The following is a 21,892-nucleotide window of genomic DNA, read 5'->3' as shown; positions in this document are numbered from 1 at the left end:
CTCAAATTTTCAAAATTTTTTCTAAAATTAATCTAAAAAATTTTGAGTTTTTTAGCGGAAATTTATTTCTCCTTTTTTTTCCATCTTAACCTGCCCTAATACGCCGGCATAGTTTACAGAACCCATATCTGCTGCTGGATCAGACCTGAACGGTCTGGTTTCATTCCCCTATGATCCAGCAGCTAACGGCTTGTGTCGCCTTTACTTGATAGAAATCTCGATAAGTGCAAAAACAAGTTTGTCTCCATGAAGAAACAATTACTGTGTTTCCAACACGTCCAAATTTCAGGGACCCAAGAGGGAAAGTTTAACAGGAAAAATTTAGAAATGCATTTTATGTAATTTTGGTGTCATCTTCTAAAAGTGAAGAGGCTGATCTGTTTCTAAATGTCTACGTTAAGCATGGCAATGTAAGATGTTCTGGCTTTCAGTCGGATTTAATTTAAATTTATGCCGCAAAAACACAAAATCATACCAAGCATGTTTTCTATATTTCCTAATGCAAATATCTTATTACACTTAAAATAACACAAACTAACTTACAAGTAACTTTTAAGAAACATATAGGAGCTTATTTTAAGTTGATAATTCCTTATTTCTGATGAAAATGTACTGGTTCCAATGGAAGATTATTTAGCTTATGGGGAAAATGTGTAAGTGGATGTAGTACTTTTAAAAAAATCATTATTATTGAATTATTAACTTAAAACAAGCTCCTATATCTTGCTGAAAAGATACTTGTAAGTTATTTTTCACTAATTTCAAGTGTAATAAGAAATTTGCACAAGAAACTAGAGAAAACATACTTGGTAAGATTTTGTGTTTTGGCAGTGAAACCAAGTACAATGGCTAAAAACAAAATGCAGTGAAGTAAGAATGCTAATTAAACACTCAAATATGCTAAATGTTTATTTCCTCGTGTTCTGCATGCATCAGCTCTTTTTGCCTCCAGTTATTTTCTGCAAAGTTTCTCCACTGATTTTCATTTACTTTGCTGGTTTTTGACAATAAAAACAGAAGCCAGATTTTATGTTTTGTTGAAATAAAAATCTGGAAGGCTGGTTCTGTGTTTGCCCCCCACCGCCTGCTCCCAGATCAGTTGTTATCCGTCCGCGTTGTCTTGCGGTCAGTGAGGGTGTAACCGGTCCAAACCCACCAGCCCGCTGTGAATGCCCGACGCTTATCGCCATATTTTGCAGCGTATTAAGTCGACCACAGGCGCTTTTACACTGCGGCTGGCTGCCCTCACCTGTTGCACAACCACAGTCTGTGGGGACTTAAAAAAATCAGGCCTGGAAGCTGGTTTCCTCCTTCTCAGCTACGCAGAGAACAATGTCAACTAGTTTTAAAAACTGGTGCTGGAGAAAATCTCCTGGGCACATTTTGAAAATCCTGATTTTCTCCGTTTTTGTTGACAATAGCAAGATGGAGCAGACAGCTGAACTCAAAAACCTGCAAATGCATGCTCCAAAGTTTATTAAAAACAGAAGCTGAGTCTTACTTTTTATCTCCAGAATTTAAACAAGTCAACAACTGTTCTTTTTTTATTAGATTTGCAATAAAGAGGAGATTATCAACTATTTGCAACAAACTCAGGAGACAAACTAAACTATAAGCATCTGAAGAGACTGTAAACAATACAGAAACAATGACAAATAAAGTAGCCTTCATAAAAATATGGCCTCATAGCCTCCCAGTGGTCTCTAGATACTTCTGAACTTTGACTGGGCCGTTTCAACTTCATCTGAGGAAGCTTTCTTTGAATAAGACCTTGTTTATGTCTCAGATCTGCAGTGGCAGAAATATATCATCTTTATCGCCTAGAAGGACTTTCAACTGGACTTTTTTAGCTTGTGTGAAAAAAGTTTGTACACCCCTCTGCCTTTAATAATAATACTCCGATGTGAACCAAAACACCCAATTCTACAAGACGAGGCTTGGGTTCGGTTGAAGTAAACTCCGGTGCGGCTCAAACGCTCCAAAAGCAGGAAGTGGACTACAGTGCAAGGCATTCTGGGTAAATTCGACCAAAACAAACGCACGGGTCTAGCAGTTACCAAAGACAAGACAGAAACAACTTGCACAACAGCTAAAATCTGACGCCGCTCCTTTTATGTTTACATTTTGTGAAGATGGAAGTTGCGTTCAGTGTCTTCTTCTGAGGTTTGTGTTGTTTACTTCAGTTATTCTTAGTGCAGCGCCCCCACAGGCAAGGAGGGGAACAGGTTTCAAAGTATTTGGATCGCTTTTGTGTGGAAGCAAACCACAGTCGGTGAAACTGTAACACACTACAATTTTGGTCCCAGATTGGTGTGAAAACACGTTAAAAGTAGGGCTATTGGAGCTGAAAGAATTGATGTTCAAAAACTTTTGGGTTATTGTGTTTTTAATGTAGAACTGTGATGCTACATTGAGTCTTTCAGAACAAATTGTTTTATTCTCAGTGGGATCATTCCTGTTAAATGAAAAGTTAAATAAAGCAGAATGAAATAAATAGGAGGTTTGTGGCAAATCTTAAAATTTTAAAAGCCTCGAGTTGTAAGATGTTCCTCGACTATTAAACAGCAGACAGGAAACGATGAGTTTTCACTGTTCCTGGCAGCTCTTCATGTAAACGTAAGCCTGAGTATAAAAAGGAGCAGATGCTTCAAAAGAGTACACAATGTTAAGGCGAGTCTCCCAGGAGAGAAACTGTTCTCCTTTTGTATGAAAAAAGGTATTTAATATTCAAATCTACGTCTTCTTGAAGACAGATTGAGGCCAGCCTGGAATCTCTGTCATCCGCCACTGCAGCGAGGGGAAAACCTCGAGCGGCGTTTCTTCTTCGTTACGCCGTTATCTCGTGCCTAATTGACGGATATTAACTTCCCATCAGGCAGCTCTAATTATAATCAATCCTCCAATAAGTCTCATAATTAAATGAGCAATTTGACTGGTTAGATTTTAACCCCGCAGCCTAATGAAGATACAAACACACTAATCCATCAGGCGTGTCGAGGTAGACATCTGGAGAAAGGTTTCTGTTCAGGAGGACCTCGAGGGATTTCTTTGTTTTCTACCTGAAGCAGATTCATTATTAGTTTCTTCACTCAAAAGCAAACATTGGTGGAAACACGGACGACTCTACTCACTGAACACAGCTTCCTGAAGGAAGTTGAAAGGCTGAATGTTTGAATGTACGGCTGATTCTGATGGATGTTTGGTTTTATTCTTGGCTTTTCTGAAGTCTATCCACCCATTTCCATGCTCTTGTTATCCTTATCCAGGATCCCAACGTGTTTAAAGGAAGGTAAAAGTCTACACATTTTGTGTCCAGTATGTGTGGGGTCTGCAAAGATGTTAGGTAACCCTAGACCTTAACAAATCCAAGTAATTTGGACATGGAGGACCATTTGAAAAGTCCAGAGTTTTGCTCTTTCTGATGTTATCCAGATCTTATGACCAGAAGTAAAAAGTTGGAAATGGTAAATAAAGACCTGAGTCTACAGTTTTGCAGTTCTGCACCACAACAGGATGATCACTCCCTCCATCACGTCTCCTTCAGATGTACATTCAGCCTGACTGTGTGTAAAATCTGTTTGGGAAACTAAAAATTAGGCTGCTGATAAAGACGTACAACCACGCCAGAGATAAATCCTACTGGAAACAACCAAAATGAAAGAGTTTGATTCCTGTAACGCCCAAAAACTCTGTTTTTATTTGACATCTTTTTAAGTTTTTTGTTGCTCTCCAGTGTTCTCTAAAAAGCTGTGTTTTTATTTAGCATTTTAAGTCTCAGTTGTCTCTTTAAATCACATTTTTCAGTCCACAGCAGGTGTAAATAAAAGAAAAACCTCCTTTCGCATTAAGAAATTGCTCAATGCAGCTGAGCCCTGATGCTGCTCAGTAGTCAATAATTAAATGCTAGGCTCAAGGGTACTTTCAAGCAAAAAAAACAAAACAAAGGAAACAAAAACTGTAAGAGATTTCATTCCTAGAGATTTTCCCATTGAAAATCTGTGACTACAAATACTCATCTCCCATTTGCTGGCATTTATGGCAGATAATCCCATTTTCCTGGCAGTCCTGTGACTGCAGTGAAATCTCCGTCTCTGTGAAGCTGGGAAGAGTGGAAGACAGTGGCCAGGTTCGATGTCACCGACTCCCAGCTCAATCGATCAGCTCTGCAAGCCTAAATGAAAGATGAAGGCTTGTTTTTAGCAAACAAAAGGATCCCCGGGCCGTCAGGCACTGCAGTAAACATCGATCGGTACATCTGAGGCTAAAATCCCCCGAACATCCTCTAATGGATCTGATCGAACACTCAGCTTCCAGTCAGATGTCTTATTCATCATCTCACGACTGTTTTGACACCTCTTAAAATTATCCTCCGATACTACTGAATAGGCTGCTGCTGTGTTAGAAGGGAGAAATAATGTCTGACTAAACACAACCTGAATCAAGCTATTCCTGTTATAGCTATAGGTATGCGGAAACTACACACACAGTCAATGCTTGTAAAGTGCAAAGCAATGATCATCAATTTTAGAAGGGCTATAAAACCATTTCCAAATTATTTGCTGACTTTTTATTGATCACAGAAATGACAAAAACCCAAAATGTCTTGAAAGAACATTTAGAAAAAGACTCAGCAAAGGTATTGTTTAAAAGATCTGAAACAAAAAGACATTTGAAATAATGTCCTTTTGAAAAATAAGACCAAAGTAGAATTATTTGGCCATAATGGATGCATTTCTGCTCAAAATATGACAAGCACAGTGGAGGAGGAGTGATGGCTTATTTTTGATGAAACACATGTGAAGAACTTACAAAGCACAACAAGAATACATCATCAGTCCCTAACCTTGAACTTGACACTTACTAATCCATTCATTTATTTTTTGGACAGTATATTTATTTATCATTACTGATTACTGACTGTGTTGATGCTGAGAAGCACCATCAGTAAAGAAAAGGGCAAAGGACTGAGAACACAACCCTGAGGCACGCCTGCATTCAGTTTGGCTGATCATGATGTCCTCCTGCTGACACATACTGTTTATTTTTGGACTTTGTGAAACGAAGGGAATTTAAATTAAGGCGCTGATTGATTGGTTTGATTTGTGAGATGTGACAATGATAGATTTATCAGTTTGGATTTCTATTCTTGATCTCGCTTCAAGAAATTTTAACTTATAAGGACTTGAACGTCCAAACTTACACATCACAAATATGCTGAAGTCAAACACAAAAACAATTTTCGCTACCAAACATATTGACTAATAAATTTAAACTAAATTCCAGGATCTCGATTTTAAAGCATTAATTTTAATTAATTGATTACATCAATTCTAACAAAATTGATTCTCCGTACAGAAGATCAGAGTCCAAAACTTTGTACTCTTGAAAATTTTAAATCTTGCTTTTTTAGTTGATAAGTGTGATCGATTAATTAATTACAGATCCTGCAAGTGTCACCACTAGTAAATTCTGTAACATTTTAAAAACTTCTTTGTTTTTCTACATTTTCTTCATCACTACTAAAACCAAAAGTGAGAAGCGTAAGTGTTTGTGCTGTGTTGAAACAAAAGCCAAACATCTGTTCTCTCACTGAATGATTTGTGGTGGATTCCTGAATGCCTAAACTGTAGGGCGAAGGAATCTCATGTTTCAGACACGGTGTGGGGCGCTCAAATGGTGGACGAAATTCAACTTACTGTTTACTGTACCATGTGCTGGTTGTAAAATCCGTTGCATCTGTGACGGACCAGATTTTCACAGCATCTGTCCACTCGTGAAACTGAATCCTGAAGGGGAAAATATTCTCCCTGCTTCTTAGTTTTCTTGGTTTTTCCTGTAGTAGTCACATCACAAGGCATTCAGCAGCAGTTCTGTAATCAAGTTTAAGGTAGATTGATAACAATACCAAACACACTGAAATTTGCCAACTATTTCAGGTTTAGCTTCTCATGCAAATACTGAAATAGGACAAAACTAACTTACATACATATGATATAGAAGGCCACAAACTTCATAGAGAAACGTTGCTGTTGTTGTTGGGATAGAGGAGTTGTCTGAGTATCCTATCATAAATAAGCTCCACATCCATGATACCGGACTTTATCAAATTAAACTTAGGTTGCATTCACACCAGCCACGTTCAATCCGATTTAATCTATATAGAAAGTCCGGTTTGCTTGGGGAGATGTGACCAAAGACGCAAACTCTGGTCCGCCAACAAACCTAGATCTTGTTAGATTAAAGTGAAATCTGGTATGATTTGAATGTATATGCGTATGCTAAGCGGAAGTGGACTATAGCGCAGGGCATTCTGGGTAAGTAAAACCAAAACAAACGTGAAAGTCTAGCGCTAGCGGGAGAAATGGCTTGTGGTTTTTACCAAAGACAAAAGAGAAATCCTACAACCACTAAAATTTGACGATAATCCATTTTTGTTTATATTTCGTGAAGTTGAAGTGAACTCCGGTGCGGTTCGAACACTACAAATCAGGAAGTGGACTACAGCGCAGGGCATTCTGGATAAATAAAACCAAAACAAATGCACCAGTCTAGCGCCTGTAGAATAAATTACTGCTGGTTACCAAGGAAAAAAGAGAAACAACTTACACAACCTTTAAAATCTGATGGCGCTCCATTCTTGTTTACGTTTCATGAAGACGGAAGTTGCGTTCTTCTTCTTCTTCTTGAGTTTTTTGGCGGTTGGCAACAAACTTTAAGTAGCATTACCGCCACTTACTGGTATGGAGTGTGGTTCGAGATGGACTATCTATTTATATAAATTTAAATATACTCCTACAAATAACAATAATGAATAAACTAAATAAATAAATCATACACATATATATATATATATATATATATATACACACACATTCATCCATTTTTATACTTAACTTTATACTATACCTCTCTAGATCATGCACATATTCACAAACACACCTACTATAATCAAATTCTGTGAAACAATTTAGTTGTCTTTAAATATTTAATAATTATTTGTATGTGTTTACTCCCCAAATTCTTCCTCAAAATATCTAATAAATTAATCTTTTCCTTAATACATTCAAACTCTCTTCTCATGCATCTTCTTTCTCTTTCATACTTATGACATTCTAATATAATATGCTCTATTGTTTCATATTTTCCACAGTAATCACATTTGCCATTATCATGCTTTTTTATTTTAAAAAGTGTATAATTAAGTCCTGTATGTCCAAATCTTAATCTTGTTATCACCCTTTCCTCCTTTCTATTTCTTCTTCCATTTCTTCTCTCTCCTACTATTTTCTGAATTTTATAAAACCATCTTCCTGTTTTTTCTTCCTCCCACCTTTTTTGCCATTTTTCCATCAGTTTTCCTTTAACTATACTCTTTGCCTCAGATTTACTTGTTTTAACTGTAAAACCAATAGGATTTTGAATTGCCCTCTTAGCCATTTTATCTGCTCTCTCGTTTCCTTCAACCCCAATATGTGCTGGAACCCACACAAATATAACTATTAAACCCATATTTTGTATCCTAAATAATGTATGAAATATTTCTAATAAAATGTCCATCCTACTATCTGATTGAGTGTTCTTTAAACTTAATAGTGCAGAGCTAGAATCTGAACATATCACTGTTTTTAATGGTTTTATTTCTTCTACCCATTGTAAAGCTAATAATATTGCCAACATTTCTCCTGTGTATACTGATAATCCATCTGTAATTCGTTTTCCCATTTTTAAATTGAATTCTGGTACTACAAAAGCTACTCCTATTTTTCCATTTATTTTTGATGCATCTGTATAAATTTGCATATATTGATAATAATTGTTTAAATGTATCTGTACTGAATAACTATCTGCTATGTAAGATTTATCTTGTTTCTTTTCCATTATTGACATATCTACTGTTGCTTCTGGTAGAATCCATGGTGGTGTTATTGATATTGGTGTTTGACTTATTTCTAAACTATTCATTTTAAATTCTTTTATTGTATTTTCAATTGTCCATCCAAAACTCCTCATTTCTTTCTTTTCTTTTTCCCAACATGGACTTAAAATTTCCCTAGTTGGATGATCAAATTTATTGCTTTGTACATTTAACCAGTAATTTATTTCTAGTTTTGTTCTTCTTAAATCTAATGGCATTTCTCCCATTTCTACTTGTATTGCTGCTGTTGGTGTGGTTTTAAATGCTCCAGTACATAATCTTAATGCCTGGTGTTGAATAATGTCTAATTTGACCAGATGTGTTTTAGCTGCTGAACCATAAACTATACAACCAAAGTCTATGTTAGATCTTATCATTCCAGTGTAAATCTGTTTTAGTGATTTTCTATCTGCTCCCCAGTCACTGCCAGCCAAGCATCTTAAAATATTTAAGATTTTTTTACATTTATCTATCTACGTAACTCTATCTACCACTTTTTGAATATGAATATTCCATTTTAGTTTTTCATCGAACCATATTCCTAAAAATTTTATACACTTTACTTGCTCTAATTCTTGATTATATAATTTCAATTTTATTTCCTTGTTTAATTTTTTCTGAGTAAATATCATTACTTTTGTTTTTTCAACTGAAAACTTAAATCCCCAGTGCAACGCCCATTTTTCTATTTCAATAATAACCTTTTGTAATTTTCTTACAATGAAATCTACATTTTTCCCTCTTTTCCAAACAGCTCCATCATCTGCAAAAAGTGAACATCCAATTTCTTTTCCAATATCTTTAAATACATCATTTATCATAATTAAGAACAATAATGGACTTATAATACTTCCTTGCGGAGTTCCATTTTCTACTTTATATTTTCCTGAGATCACTTCACCAATTCTAACTTGTATTTTTCTATTTGTTAAAAAGTCTTTAATCCATTTAAATAATTTTCCTTTAATGTCCAACATATATAATTTAATTAATAATCCCTCAACCCACATCATATCGTATGCTTTTTCTATGTCAAAAAATACTGCCACTACACTTTCTTTATTTACTTGTGCTTTTCTAATTTCATGCTCTAGACATAACGTTGGATCATTAGTGCTCCTCCCTTTTCTAAAACCACTCTGAAACTTTGATATATATCCTTTACTATTTAAATAATATACGATCCTATTGTTAATCATTCTTTCCATTATTTTACATACATTGGATGTTAAAGCTATTGGTCTGTAGTTTTCTGGGTTTGAATTATCTTTTCCTGGTTTTGCTATTGGTACTATAATTGATTCCTTCCAGTTCAATGGTAGTTTTCCCTCCTCCCAAATTTTATTATATAATTGCAATATTATGTCTTTTGATTTTTCACTAAGTTGTCTTATCATTCTATAATAAATCCGATCTTTACCTGGTGCTGTATTTTTTGTCTTCCTGAGTGCAGAGTTCAATTCAGCTTTTGTAAACTCAACATTTAACAGATTATTTGTTTCTTCAACACTCTCTACTAACTCTTTATATTTAAGTTTTGTATTTTCTCTCCCTTTTCTTCCCTCTTCACTAATATTATTTGAACTATGAATTTTACTAAATGTTCTTGCCAATATTTCAACTTTATCTTCATCTCTTACTATATTTATATTATCCATTTTTAATATAGGATATTCAAACTCTCTCCTTATGCCATTCATTCTTTTAATTATTTTCCAAATTTTTTCTATTTTGGTTTCTTTCCCTATTGTGCTACAGAAATTCCTCCAATATTCTCTTTTAGCATTCTTAATAGTTCTTCTTACCATTGCTTGCTTTCTTTTATAATCAATTAAATTCTTATAAATTGGGTTACCTTTTAGTACTTTAAATGCTTTATTTCTTAACTTTATTGCTTTTTTACATTCATTTGTCCACCATGGCACCATTTTCTTATCATTTCTACACCCTGTTTTCTTTATAGAATTATCTGCTGCTTCCATAATTATTTTACTAATTTCTAAATTTATATCATTTATATCCATTGTCATATCTACTTTCTCTAAATTTATTTGACTCAAGTATCTAAATTTAATCCAGTCTGCCTTATTAAAATTCAGTTTTTTATTGACCTTTATATTCTTATTTAAATTTAATCCTACTCTTATTATAATGGGATAATGATCACTACCTATTGTTGAATTTTTATCAATGAACCACTCACAAATACCAGCTAAAACATCTGAAACAATTGTTAAATCAATAACTGATTCCATCCCTGTTCTTACATTGATTCTTGTTCCCCTCCCATCATTAATACATACAAGATTTTTCATTCCCATTAATTCTTCTATAACCTGTCCATTTCTATCATTACTTTTACCCCACAATGTACTATTTGCATTAAAATCCCCACACCAAATTATTTTCCCTTCCAAATATTCGGTTAACTCCTCCAATATTTCAATTGATAATGTTTTGCATGGATTATAAAAATTTATTATTTTAAATTTGCCTTCTTGTTCCCATATTTCAATTACAATATATTCAAGTTCTTTCCCTTTCCCTAATACCTGATATTGTATCCCTTGTTTTATAAATATTCCACATCCTCCTCCACCTCTCTCCTCCTGTCGGTCTCTTCTAACACTATTATATCCTTTAATCACAAAATCTAATGTTGTTTTTAACCATGTTTCCTGAACACAAATAATTTCTGGTTTATCCTCAAGACTATCAACATAACCTTTAAGTTCCTGTCCGTTAGCAATTAAACTTCTTGCATTCCATTGTAATATTAGCATTAATTATTTTCACCTGGTGGTCCTGATCTACCATCTACCTCCAGCTTTTTGTTTATGTTCTCCCATGATCCCTCTTTAAACCCCAAAAACTTTTCAGCTCCTCTCACTATTATTTTAATTTTCTCAGTTTTATGCTTGGCTTGGTCAGTGCAGTTGATAACATATGCTACAAATAATATTAGTTTTTCTACTGATACTGTGATATTATCTTCTGATTGTACTTTGTTTTGCTGTGGGATTTGGCTCGCTATTTGTTCACTCTTTCTTGTTGTCTGCTCCTTCACATTTTTAACAGCTTCCGCATAACTAATGTTTTTAGTTGTTTTAATCTGTATAATTTCTTTTGCCTTCTTCCTTACCTCACATCCTCCATACGTAACTCTATGTTGCCCTCCACAGTTACAACATTTTTCTTGTGCTTCTTCTTTACATTCTTCTAATTTGTGATCTTCACCACATTTTGGACATCTTTGTTTCCCTTTACAAGCTGCTGCTATGTGTCCATATCTTTGACACTTGAAACAACGAAGTGGTGGAGGGATATAAGGTCTGACCTGAAAACTAAGATAACCTATTTTGACGTTTTGTGGCAATTCTTTCCCTTCAAATTCAATGAGGATTGACAAACTTCCTACTCTTTCTCCATTTATTGTTCTTGACAATCTCTTCAAGTTATTTGCTTTTGCTCCTACAATACTTCGCTTAATTTTATCAAGATCTTCATCTAGAGGGATCCCATAAATCACTCCTCTAGTTTTTTTATTTTCTCCCACAATTTTTTTCTCCAACACAGTTTTTTTACATATATTATCCACATTTAAAGCCTTATTTTTTTGTTCTTCATTTTTACAAACTACCAATAGGTTTCCATCTCTCAAAATCTTTACCATTTCAACATCTCCAATTTTCTTTTTTATTTCTCTTGACACCACAATGGGGCTGATGTTATCCTGTTCTTCTTCGTTCTTAAGTTTTAATATTATTTTAAATTCCTCCCTCACAACTTTCCTCCTAACTATCCTTTCTTCTTCGGAACTACTTCCTTCCAGTTCTCGTTTATTTCCTTGAATATCACCCATTTCCTTTCCTTCATCTGTTTTATGCCTTCCCCGTCCTCTCCCTCTTCCTCTCCCCACTGGCGTCCACCCTTCAAAATCCATGTCTTCCTCATTTCCTGTCTCCATTTCCAACCAAACCATTCACATACCAGTTTATGCCAAAATCCGCCTTTTCCAACTCTGATATGTGTTTTGTTTTGCCGCACTCCGTCTCACAAAACCAGCCTGGCCTCCAACTCCCCTACCCGGAAGTTGCGTTCAGTGTCTTCTTCAGAGGTATACGTGTCGATTCCTTCAGTGGTTATTGATGCAGCGCCCCCACAGGTGAAGAGGGGAACACGTTTTTCAAAGAGTTTGACACTGAAGTGTGAAAGCGAGCCACACCAGCTGAAAATGTTACAAATGTTGTAATTTTGGTCCCCAAGGGAACCGGATTTACTGAATTATTATGGAGAAAACTTCTTCTGAGCACCATCACGTCATGTGAAACCCCCTCTGGGTAAACTCTCCATTTGATTGGTCAGATTACTCTTTAGCTACGTCACAAGGGCAACCTGGAAACCCTGAATAAAAGAGCAGAACCAATGCTGAGTGGCATGGGAAAGAGATCAAATGGTACTCTCCCTCAATGATGGATTGAGATGGCAGAGGGAATATCCTCAATCTAAGCATCATTACATTTTAAACAAGGTGATCCACCAGGAAATGCATGAATGAGCTTGTCTCCACTAAGGCTGCATTTTTCATGAGGTCTGTTAACTTCCTTTGCTCTTCCAAAGTGCCCTGAAGCATGGCACTTACAGTAAGGACAAGCTGGATCTCTGCCTGAGACAGGAGCATGTCTAGAACCAAGTAAGAGCCATGTATTGATTAGTTCTCTTCATGCAGCCTAAATGAAAGCTCGCACTGTCTTCATTAGCCCTCAAACCTGTCTGCCAAACACTCCAAGCAGTTATATCTCTTCCAAAGTCACATCGTCTGCCTTTCATCCTGTGGAAAATGTGCATCTGCATACGAGGCGTTCTGATCCAATGCACTAATCCCTGCACACGTTTTCTTCGTTTAACACCTCCCTCCTATTTTGGGAGCTCAGGGAGTTGTTTTGTGGTAACCTCATTTGCTTAATTACATAAGAGACACAAAAAGACATCGAGACAAAGAAGTCTGGGCGCTTCGAGACAGACTGCTGCTCGGCTTGGAGACGGGGCTCCGACTCGACTTCAAACACAATTATGTCTGGACAGGAACTGAAGGTGCTCCAAGTGGATTCTGGCGCCTCATGAGTCAACCTGGAACGCTCTGTGTTATAATTCATAACATTAGACTCAGACTCCCACTAACTTGTTATTCTGCAAGATATTTACAACAAGATTCTCTACAACTCATTTACAATTTTTTTTTTTGGTGTTTGTTTACCAAAAGTTTACATCCTTAAAAATACAGTTTTATGTGAGCATATTTGCTGAATTTCTCCGGTGAGATCATAAACATGAAACTTTAGGGCTGCAGCTACTATTTTAGTAACCAATTAATCTATCGATCATTCTGACAATCGATTAGTCCGATAGAAAATTGGAACATTCTGCAGATTTTAAGTTCTAGAAATAAACAAATAATTCAAGAAAATAAAAATGTTATTCCCTCAAATGCAACCAAATCACATTCATTTAGTGTTTTCTAGATAATTTGATCCAACATCTGAAATATTCAGGCCTTTCTGCTGAACTTAACATTAATACCATGTAGAGCCGATCTATTTAAGATTTTTGGATTAACTAATCAATAATTGGATTGCAAAAGATGCTCAAAAAGAGATTTTCTTGTTAGTTTTTTTACAGAATTTGAACCACGTTAAGCTAAAACTGCCACCTATTAATCTTAGATGCAAAATTTGTGTATATTTTTGGCTTAATTACAGTTCAAAACTTATTTTTTCAGTCTGTGTTCTCCAGTTAACAATTAATTGATTACTAAATTAGTTGACAATAATTTCAGTAACCGATTAATCATGATTAATACGATTAATCGTTTCATCCCTACAGTAACTTGATGCAGGGTTAACTCTAATTCTGGTGAAAAAATAATGACACAACTGCAATAATTATTGAAAACAGGAGTTGGTTGGATACATCCTGAGTTGAAGCATCTCAATTTAAGTTTTCCAAAACTTTAAAAGTCTGAATATCCGAACATTAGGAGCAAATTTCACCTCATTTCTCAGATGGTTTCACTTTCTGTCAGTCAGATGGTTTAACTGTGGTCTCAAAGCTGCAGAAACACACTGTACAGCACATGATATACTCCATCTGTCCTCTCCTGGAATGATGCGTGCTCAAATATACACATTTATAAGTTCAGGCATTGCACTGGAGCAGAAAAAAAACACTCATCCTTCTTTCATTATCTCCACATTTTTCATTCTTGTACTTCTGTTCCATACAAGAAATATAATTCTAAAATGTTTATTTTGAGCCTTGAAGCTAATTCAAGGAGAGACGGTTCATTAAATGTCTCACAGCTGTCCGTGCAGCGCTGCTAAGCAGGTTTTAACTCACTTGGATGTGGTTCTCATCAGCAGGAACAGCTGCACTCTTCAAATTCCCACTAGTAGAAAGAAGAGGAGAATCGAGTTTGCCACCTTGTTGCATCACCTCTTCCCTTAACAGCCCTCTGGAAATGTTTGGGAATAAACTGGAAGTAAAAAGTTTCCCAGTTTTTCAGCACAAATTACAATTCAGCCTCTCAGCAGATTCGTGTCGACTTTTTTCTTTTATTCATCTTGTAATTATTTCGCTGGAGCGTAGCGGGGAGCCAGGATGTAGTACGGAAATAAACTGCATGACACTTCAGTGGAAATGAGGTTTTTAAAGAAAAACACCAACCAGTCTTAAATGCTGTTAGGATGTTAGGTATCTTACAACCAGAGTTGTGAAGTTACATTTACTTGAGAAACTTTTTTGAAGAAAAAAATATGCTTTTAGGAGTATTTTACAACCCTGCACTTTTGCTTTTATTTTCATTATAAAGTATTTCTACTCTTACTTAATGAGAAACAAATGTGTTTTAACCAAAAATTAATCATAAACAGACATACAGCTGTAGTTTTTGTTAAAGTTTAATCAGTTTTTTATTGAAGGAAACTGATTTGGAAATATTTTCTTTTGCCTGATTTTGTTATTTTTGTCATTTTCATTCTTAAAGTATGAAAATTCCCACTTAACTTCATATTTTTTTCTGGCTGATGATTTTTAAATATTAAATGATTGATAATTTGATCAGTTACTCAGCACTTGGGTAGACTTTTTACCAATTACTTTTTACTTTTACTTGACTAAAGTTTTTGGGTTCTCTGCCCTCCTCTGCTTATGACCAGTTCTTTGTGGTGGGAATTAATGACATCCTTCACTGGTTTCCAGTTAAAAGTTGGGTTCTTGGTGTGTTAGTATCTTATGCCAATTTTTCCAGCTTTTCTGAAATTATTTCTATTTCAGCTTTATCATGTTTGCAAATATTGGAAAACTGTTAAAAATGAGACAAATTTAGAAAGGTTTATTGACTGGTTAATGAATTCCTGATGCAACAAACCTGAACTAAACGGTTCAGGGATCAAATCTGACTGTAGTGACAGAATAAAATGGTAAAGTTGTGTTTATGTGTTGAGTTCACGCTGAGTTTTATCTCAAAAGTTCATATTTTTAATTTAATTAATGGAGTGATGGATGAATAAATGAATGTATCTATGCATTGACAGATGGATGAATGGAGATAAATGCAGGCTGATGCTTTTATTTTGAAATAAAGACAGTAGTTCCTGCACGAATCCCAAACTGATTGATTCTTTACTGAAACTCCTTGAATTAGTTTGAGGATTCAAAAACCTTTATATAATTAGTGAAAACTCCTCATTAACTAACAAGTCTACAGGTCTCTCTCACCGTCAGATGAACCAGTAACTGCCTGATTACAACATATTTTACCCTCTTTTGGCCTTGCTATGTATTTAACCTCCTTATAGATCAAAATCTGAATCTAAAACGTTCCTAAATTCAACTCCCATTAAAATGAGAAAATGTCCAAACGCCACATTGAGAGATAACATAATTCTGTCTTAACAAACACCCAGGAAACAGTTACCGATCCCTCCACACGTTTCAGTTCATCTTCCTCTCTCAGTGGTTTTCCTCAGCGGCCATGTTCAAACTCAAACACGCTCTTCACTTCAACACCGTCGGAGCAGAGGGACTATAATGTGTGTGTGTTTCAGTTAATGCATATGTAAGCACTGTTTCCTGTGGCTTTCAGGTGTATTACAAACACACACACGCACACACACGCACACACACACACACTCACGCTTTATTTAACCTAAGGGATCTCAGACCGGCAGCTCCCGCTTAGCTCCAACATTAATTTCAATTACAGCTGCGATGTGGCGATGGAGAAATGAATAAAGCAGCAAAAATGTGAACAAAACGCCGGCGTTTCGGCTGAGGAGGAAACTCTTCTGGTGACTGAATCTGGTAATTTGGATTGATTACATCAGCGGAGGTGTTGCAGCTGCTGCAGAAACACAAGAAGTAGGTTTCTGGTTGAGCCAGAAGAGCAATCAAATGATCTTGTTCAAATCCAAACTGTGTAGGAAAATATAAATGAACAAGAAACCAACAAAATCCAAACATCTGTTGCTTGATTTTGACTCAGAAATGAATGGTTTGAATAAAATCTGAAATAAAATTTTCTGTGGAGGTGAAATCTTCAAATATTAAAACAGAACCTAAACATCCTTCTCTTCTGCAATCCTCCAGCTCATCCTGTAAGGAATCCCAAAATGTTTCCAGGTCGGAAAGGTGAACAGAGGCTTGAAAACTGTTCCTACCCTGAGAAGTTTTCCATATTCTGTCAACTTCAAACTACAAACCTCAAAATATTTTATTGGGATTTCACTTGATTGTGAACATTTATGCAGAAGATGTGCATAAAAGTGTAAAACAATCCAGGATTCTCATCATTTTTTACAAAAATACAATCTGAAAAGTGTGGTGGGCAGAAACACTTTTGCACATCTGGAGACTAAACCTCCTGAATATCAATGATCAAGTTTTCCAAGTTGGATTTAGGTCTCAACTTTGACTAGGCCACTTGAACACTAAAAACTACATCTATCAGTTTTGACTAGCTGAAAAAAATACTCACACAGCATGATGCTGCCACTACCATTACAATCATAGAGTTCATTTCATGTGACACTTACGCCTCTTTTCTTGTCCCATAAAACCAACACATTCTCAGTGTTTCACCTTATTTAAGTGTGCAAAAACTAAATATTGGTCTTTTTCCCATATTTCATCACAGCCTCATTTCTTTGCTTTACATCATCAGGCCAAAATGCTGCACCAACAGTTGCAGCATCACGCTTCATAAATATGAACATTTCATATTTTTGATTATTCTGCTTCCTGCATGCAGCTCCACTTTAGTCAGCAGCAAATCAGCGGGTGATTCCTGCTGGTCTGCAGTCAGCAGAGAACGAGTTTCTCTCTGACGATTATTTTAAATGAACTAGATATTCAATAAAACTATAGAAACATCAAGCAGAGACAAGAAAACTAGAAATAATCCTAGAAAAAAACAAAAACAATCGAGATTTTGCACCAACAATGCAAAACAAGCAAGAGAAAACTTGTAACTGAACTCATTTACATGTGAAGTTTAGAGAAAATATTGTTTTTTAAAAAATACAAACTGGCTAAAAAAACAGGCAATAATATTTAGAAAACCCAAAAAAGTTTCAGTAACAACAAACATGCAGGATAACTAATCTAAGTTCCTGGTTTAGTAGCTTAACTACGCTTTAGCTAAGTGTTGTTAAGCTAAAATTTGACATTTGAGCTAATTGTTGCACATTTTGTTAGCTGCACATTTGTGCAAGTACAATGCGCAACAATTAGCTTCAGCAATTGTTTGTGCTTTTTTAGCATTTTCATGTTAGCTTCTGCAATTGTTTTTGCTGTTCAGTGACTTATTGTTAGCTTCTGCATCATTTTTTATCCGTTTAGCTGTTTACTGTTAGCTTCTGCTCATTTTATGTGCTTAGCAGCTTTGTGTTAACTTCTGCTAATTTGTTTAGCTGTTTAGTGGTTTAGTGCTAGTTTCTGCAAATTATTGAAATCTGTTTTATTTTTATCTGTTTAGCAGTTTATCAATTATAAAGCAAAGAATCTTGTTTTGTGAAGCTAGTGATTAGTAAGACTAACTTTTTGTTTTGATGTACAGCAATATCGATTGCTAATTTTAGTACAAATACTTTTATAAACAAATGTCTGGTGGCCATTTTGAAAACTGTCCACTAGAGAAAGGACACAAACGATCCGAAACATCATATGGTTTGATGTATGTAAGCTATGATTTGACACCAAATAATTCATTGAAGTTATCTTATTATTTTTCATAATAACCATGGTGACAATCAAAAGATTATCAGTAAATTTGGGTCCAGTTATGACCATCTTATGGCCGGCATCTTGTGTTTCTTACTGGCTAATGTTTTGTTTTGTTTTTTTCCCAAAGCATGTGTGCCAGCGTCGGTTCTTGTATCAGAATGTGAAAGATTTTGCTGAAATATATAATTATCTTCTGCACTATGATCCTGGGTTTTTTGGTTCTTCAGGTCAGTCGTTGGGTCCTTCAGCTCCAAAGCAACTAGAGTTTCTTACCCTCGTGTTTCTTTGCATGTCACTTGTTGTTTCTTTACTCCACTTCCACTCTGTGTTCTCATCTTTTTTTTGGTGAAGACACCAGAGTGTCTTCAGTGTTGAGAAACGCTGAGCGTGCTGGAACTCGTCCTGGTGAAATCTGCTCCGATCTGAGCCAGCATGCTGGCCGCCGCGTCGCGCTCAGTTCTGCTCCTACGTTCCTGCACAGCAGCCTGCTTGGAGCCCAAAACAACAACAACAGCAAAGGTAAACAGGTGCCACCCGCAGGTCAGTTGCTGCTGGGAAAAAGGAGCAGCCTGCAGGAAGTTTGCAGGTTTCTCCTCTAAACGTGGGCAGCGTTTGCTGGATGACCTACATGTGCAGACAGGGAGGAAGTTTTGACTTGTGCAAGCTGAGATTTTTGGCAGTGAGGTTCACCAGAGAGTCACACATTCTGGGCTTGCTGTGAGCTGAATGAGACGTTCGGTGATTATTTCTCTGCTTATATAAGTTGTTTTGTAAGTTCCGAATTTGCAGAAACATTTAATCAACACTAGCAACCAAGTCACAATGTGTTCCTCCACGCTGGTGTTGAAAAGCAGCTGAAAAAGACACACATTGCCCCCAGTGTAAGCAGTAAAACGCCGTGCACAGCGGTGCCTCCCATATAAATGGCACCCTGGGCGAGCGCCTCCGTCTGCCAAACACTCAACAATTAAATTGCAAGCAATTACCTGAGACTGGGCAGAAAGCACAAGTTCTCAGCAGGAAGCAGGGGGATGGTTTGACACAGCACAAGCGTAAAAGCAATCGAAACCTTACATTTTATTATCTGGTGTGCCTACGCCCCCTTTCTCAGGCCGTCCTGGGTAACTGCCCATAAGATGCAAATCTAAAACTTAAGCACCTTAAGCAACTTTTGTTATCATTTATTAAAATGTAATAATGATTTAGCTTTATTTTTTTAGCTGCAGATCCATTTGTTCACTATAGGAATGCAATGTTGTTTCATTTTAGGCAATAAAATGTTATTTATCTTACTTAAAAAAGGAATTGAATGATTCGTTTACATCTTTTAATGCATTTATGTTATTGTATAAACATGTAGCTGTTTAGGTTGTTTTTCAAAACTAACTAAAAATATGGCAAGCAGTTGTTTTTCTCAGAAACGAACATATTTACAATAGAAATAAAAACTTTTTTAAAGAAATGCAGAAGCTCACATGATACTTTTGTGGAATATTTTTCTCCAATTTCAATGCAAATATCTTTGCACGCTTGAAATGAGACAAAACTAACTTACAAGTAACTTTTATAGCAGGTTGTATTGAGTCAATAAATCTTAAATAATGATAAAGTGTCTTGTTTTTTTGTACTTTTTAAAACTTTTTTTACTTCACATGAATTTATGAGGAGAAAACAGAACTGAAAAATCAGGCTGACTGGACAAAAGGAACAAACTGAACAGATTGTTGGCATGAAAATGAGCCGGAGGATGGACAATGTGCTCAAATGAGATGAGAAAACTCTGGAGGAATAAAGAAAACCAAAAAAAGAAGAAAAGTTTCTTCTTAAAAGAAACTTTTTCTGACAAAAAAGCAATAAGGGAGAAAATAAATATTTTGAATGTAAATGATTCACTATGCTGTGCTGCTGACTGATGGCTTTATGATGAAGGTAAACGCTGGAAGAGAGGAAAATGTTTTCAAAGAAAATGAAATGGCAAGACAAATAGATTTGAGGAAGGCAGACAGATTAAAGAAGAGAGTGAAAGAGTGATTTAAAGGTTTGAGGAGCGACATGTGAGCAGACTGCAGACGACCAACCAGAGTGACATTTCAGCGTTATGGCACAGGGTGCATGTTCCCCTTTCAGACGTTCATATTTATCCTGTAATCTGCTCAGAAGGTCAGGATTAAACGCTGACGGATCACCTTAATGAAAGGAAGTCAATCACTTAAGGTAAATGTCAGGAATCAGAAAAACTGACTTCACTTTGTCAGATTTGGTTGTCTGTCAAACAATTGGATGTAAATGTTTCATCTGTAAACAGCAGCGACAAATGTTGCCTTCAAGGACCTGCTTTTCATGCAGACAGACTCTCTGCGGTGACTGAATGGCAGCTCAGATGTTTATTGTTTCCTTTGAAAGCTGCGTAACTAGAACTCAACCTTGAACTCCTTTATTATTCCTGTTAAAACATGTTTTAGTGGATCTGTTGTTCAGAAAGTGACTGCACTCAGTGGAGGATGAGTGGAAACGCTTCAAACGTTCTGACACCAACAAAACAAACTCTAAACTTTCCTCTAAGAAAAACATCAAAAATTGTCGATTTTCTGGATCTCTGCAGTTTCACCAAACATCTTAATAAACATTTATTTACTTAATTGTCAAGTTTCATATGTAATATTTTTTTGTTTCTTGTATATCTATGACATCTTTATTTACCTATTTGAACATATTTTTAGTTATTTGATTTTTGTAAATGTATTTGGTTTTTATATTAAGTTTATTTATTTCTTTTGAAAACTTCAATTTATTTACTTACTTACTTATTTATTTGCCTATTTCTTACCTAATTCTCCGTTCCAGGTTTTTCATACTTATGGATTTACTTTGTGACTTAATCATTTGCTTGTTGCAGGTATAGTTATTTTTATAAAATGCATTAATTCAGCTATTTATCTGCCAATGTTCAGGTATATTTTTCAGCCAAATTATTTGTGCAGTTTTCTTACTTACTTATTTTTTCTATGCAACTGCCGAATTGTTTGTGCATTTTTATGACTTATTTGTTTATTTCGGTTCCAACTTTTTATTTATTTTTAACTATATTTTAACAATAAATGATCAGTGATTTAGTGATCAGTGTTATATTTACTTATAACTAAACTGCAGGTTTGTGTCTTTTATTTTCATAGTTCCTCCTCTTATTTACAGATTGCACTAAAGGATGCAGTTGATTACGTAAACGCTGCATGTCACCTTGCCCTCACTTAGATTTCTGATCATCCTGTTCCTTCACTCCATCAGGATTTCATATCTTTATCTCTTTTTTCTTTTTTAACCTGTGCACTTCTTCCTCCCGTAGGAAATAAAATCTGACAGCCAGAGAGCAAGAGGCAGTGAAAACAAAACAGCAAAAGGAGTTAGGGATGGTTGGCTGCTTCCTGAGCCTCCTGGCTGCCAGGGCGCTGAGAGCGGGCCAGAACCAGAACCAGAACCCGCTGGTGGGATAACAACTCCCAGCTGGCCTGGGAGTGACCGCTGATCCCAGACCAGGAGGAGGAGGATGGTGAAGGGGGAGAAGAAGGACATTTGGGGCACGATGAAGAACTTGGACGGATGGATGGATGAATAATTTCCTGTGACAATGGAAACAAGAAACTACAGCTGTCCAAAGCAACATGTTCAGAAAAAAACTAAATAAAAATTGGTTCTTTT

The 21,892-nt window shown here is 35.9% G+C and overlaps 2 long non-coding RNA genes across 3 annotated transcripts; one reads left to right on the top strand and one right to left on the bottom strand.

Annotated features, from left to right (window-relative positions):
• Window positions 1–3,672: 3,672 nt before the first annotated feature.
• On the bottom strand, window positions 3,673–6,293 carry LOC114140314 (uncharacterized). Of its 2 annotated transcripts, none has more exons than XR_003594550.1 (3): window positions 5,983–6,293; window positions 5,697–5,870; window positions 3,673–4,171 (listed from the first exon to the last, which is right to left on the bottom strand). It is a non-coding gene; the product is annotated as an uncharacterized LOC114140314 (long non-coding RNA). The 2 variants fall into 2 exon arrangements; XR_003594551.1 differs by having other exon boundaries at window positions 5,987–6,293.
• Window positions 6,294–18,151: 11,858 nt separating this feature from the next.
• On the top strand, window positions 18,152–21,892 carry LOC114140899 (uncharacterized). The gene is made up of 2 exons (XR_003594720.1): window positions 18,152–18,715; window positions 21,540–21,892. It is a non-coding gene; the product is annotated as an uncharacterized LOC114140899 (long non-coding RNA).

The sequence above is a fragment of the Xiphophorus couchianus genome, chromosome 24, assembly GCF_001444195.1.
Source record: "Xiphophorus couchianus chromosome 24, X_couchianus-1.0, whole genome shotgun sequence".
Classification (NCBI taxonomy): domain Eukaryota; kingdom Metazoa; phylum Chordata; class Actinopteri; order Cyprinodontiformes; family Poeciliidae; genus Xiphophorus; species Xiphophorus couchianus.
The sequence above is the reverse complement of the archived record's forward strand: the minus strand, read 5'-3'. Positions and strand labels throughout refer to the sequence as shown.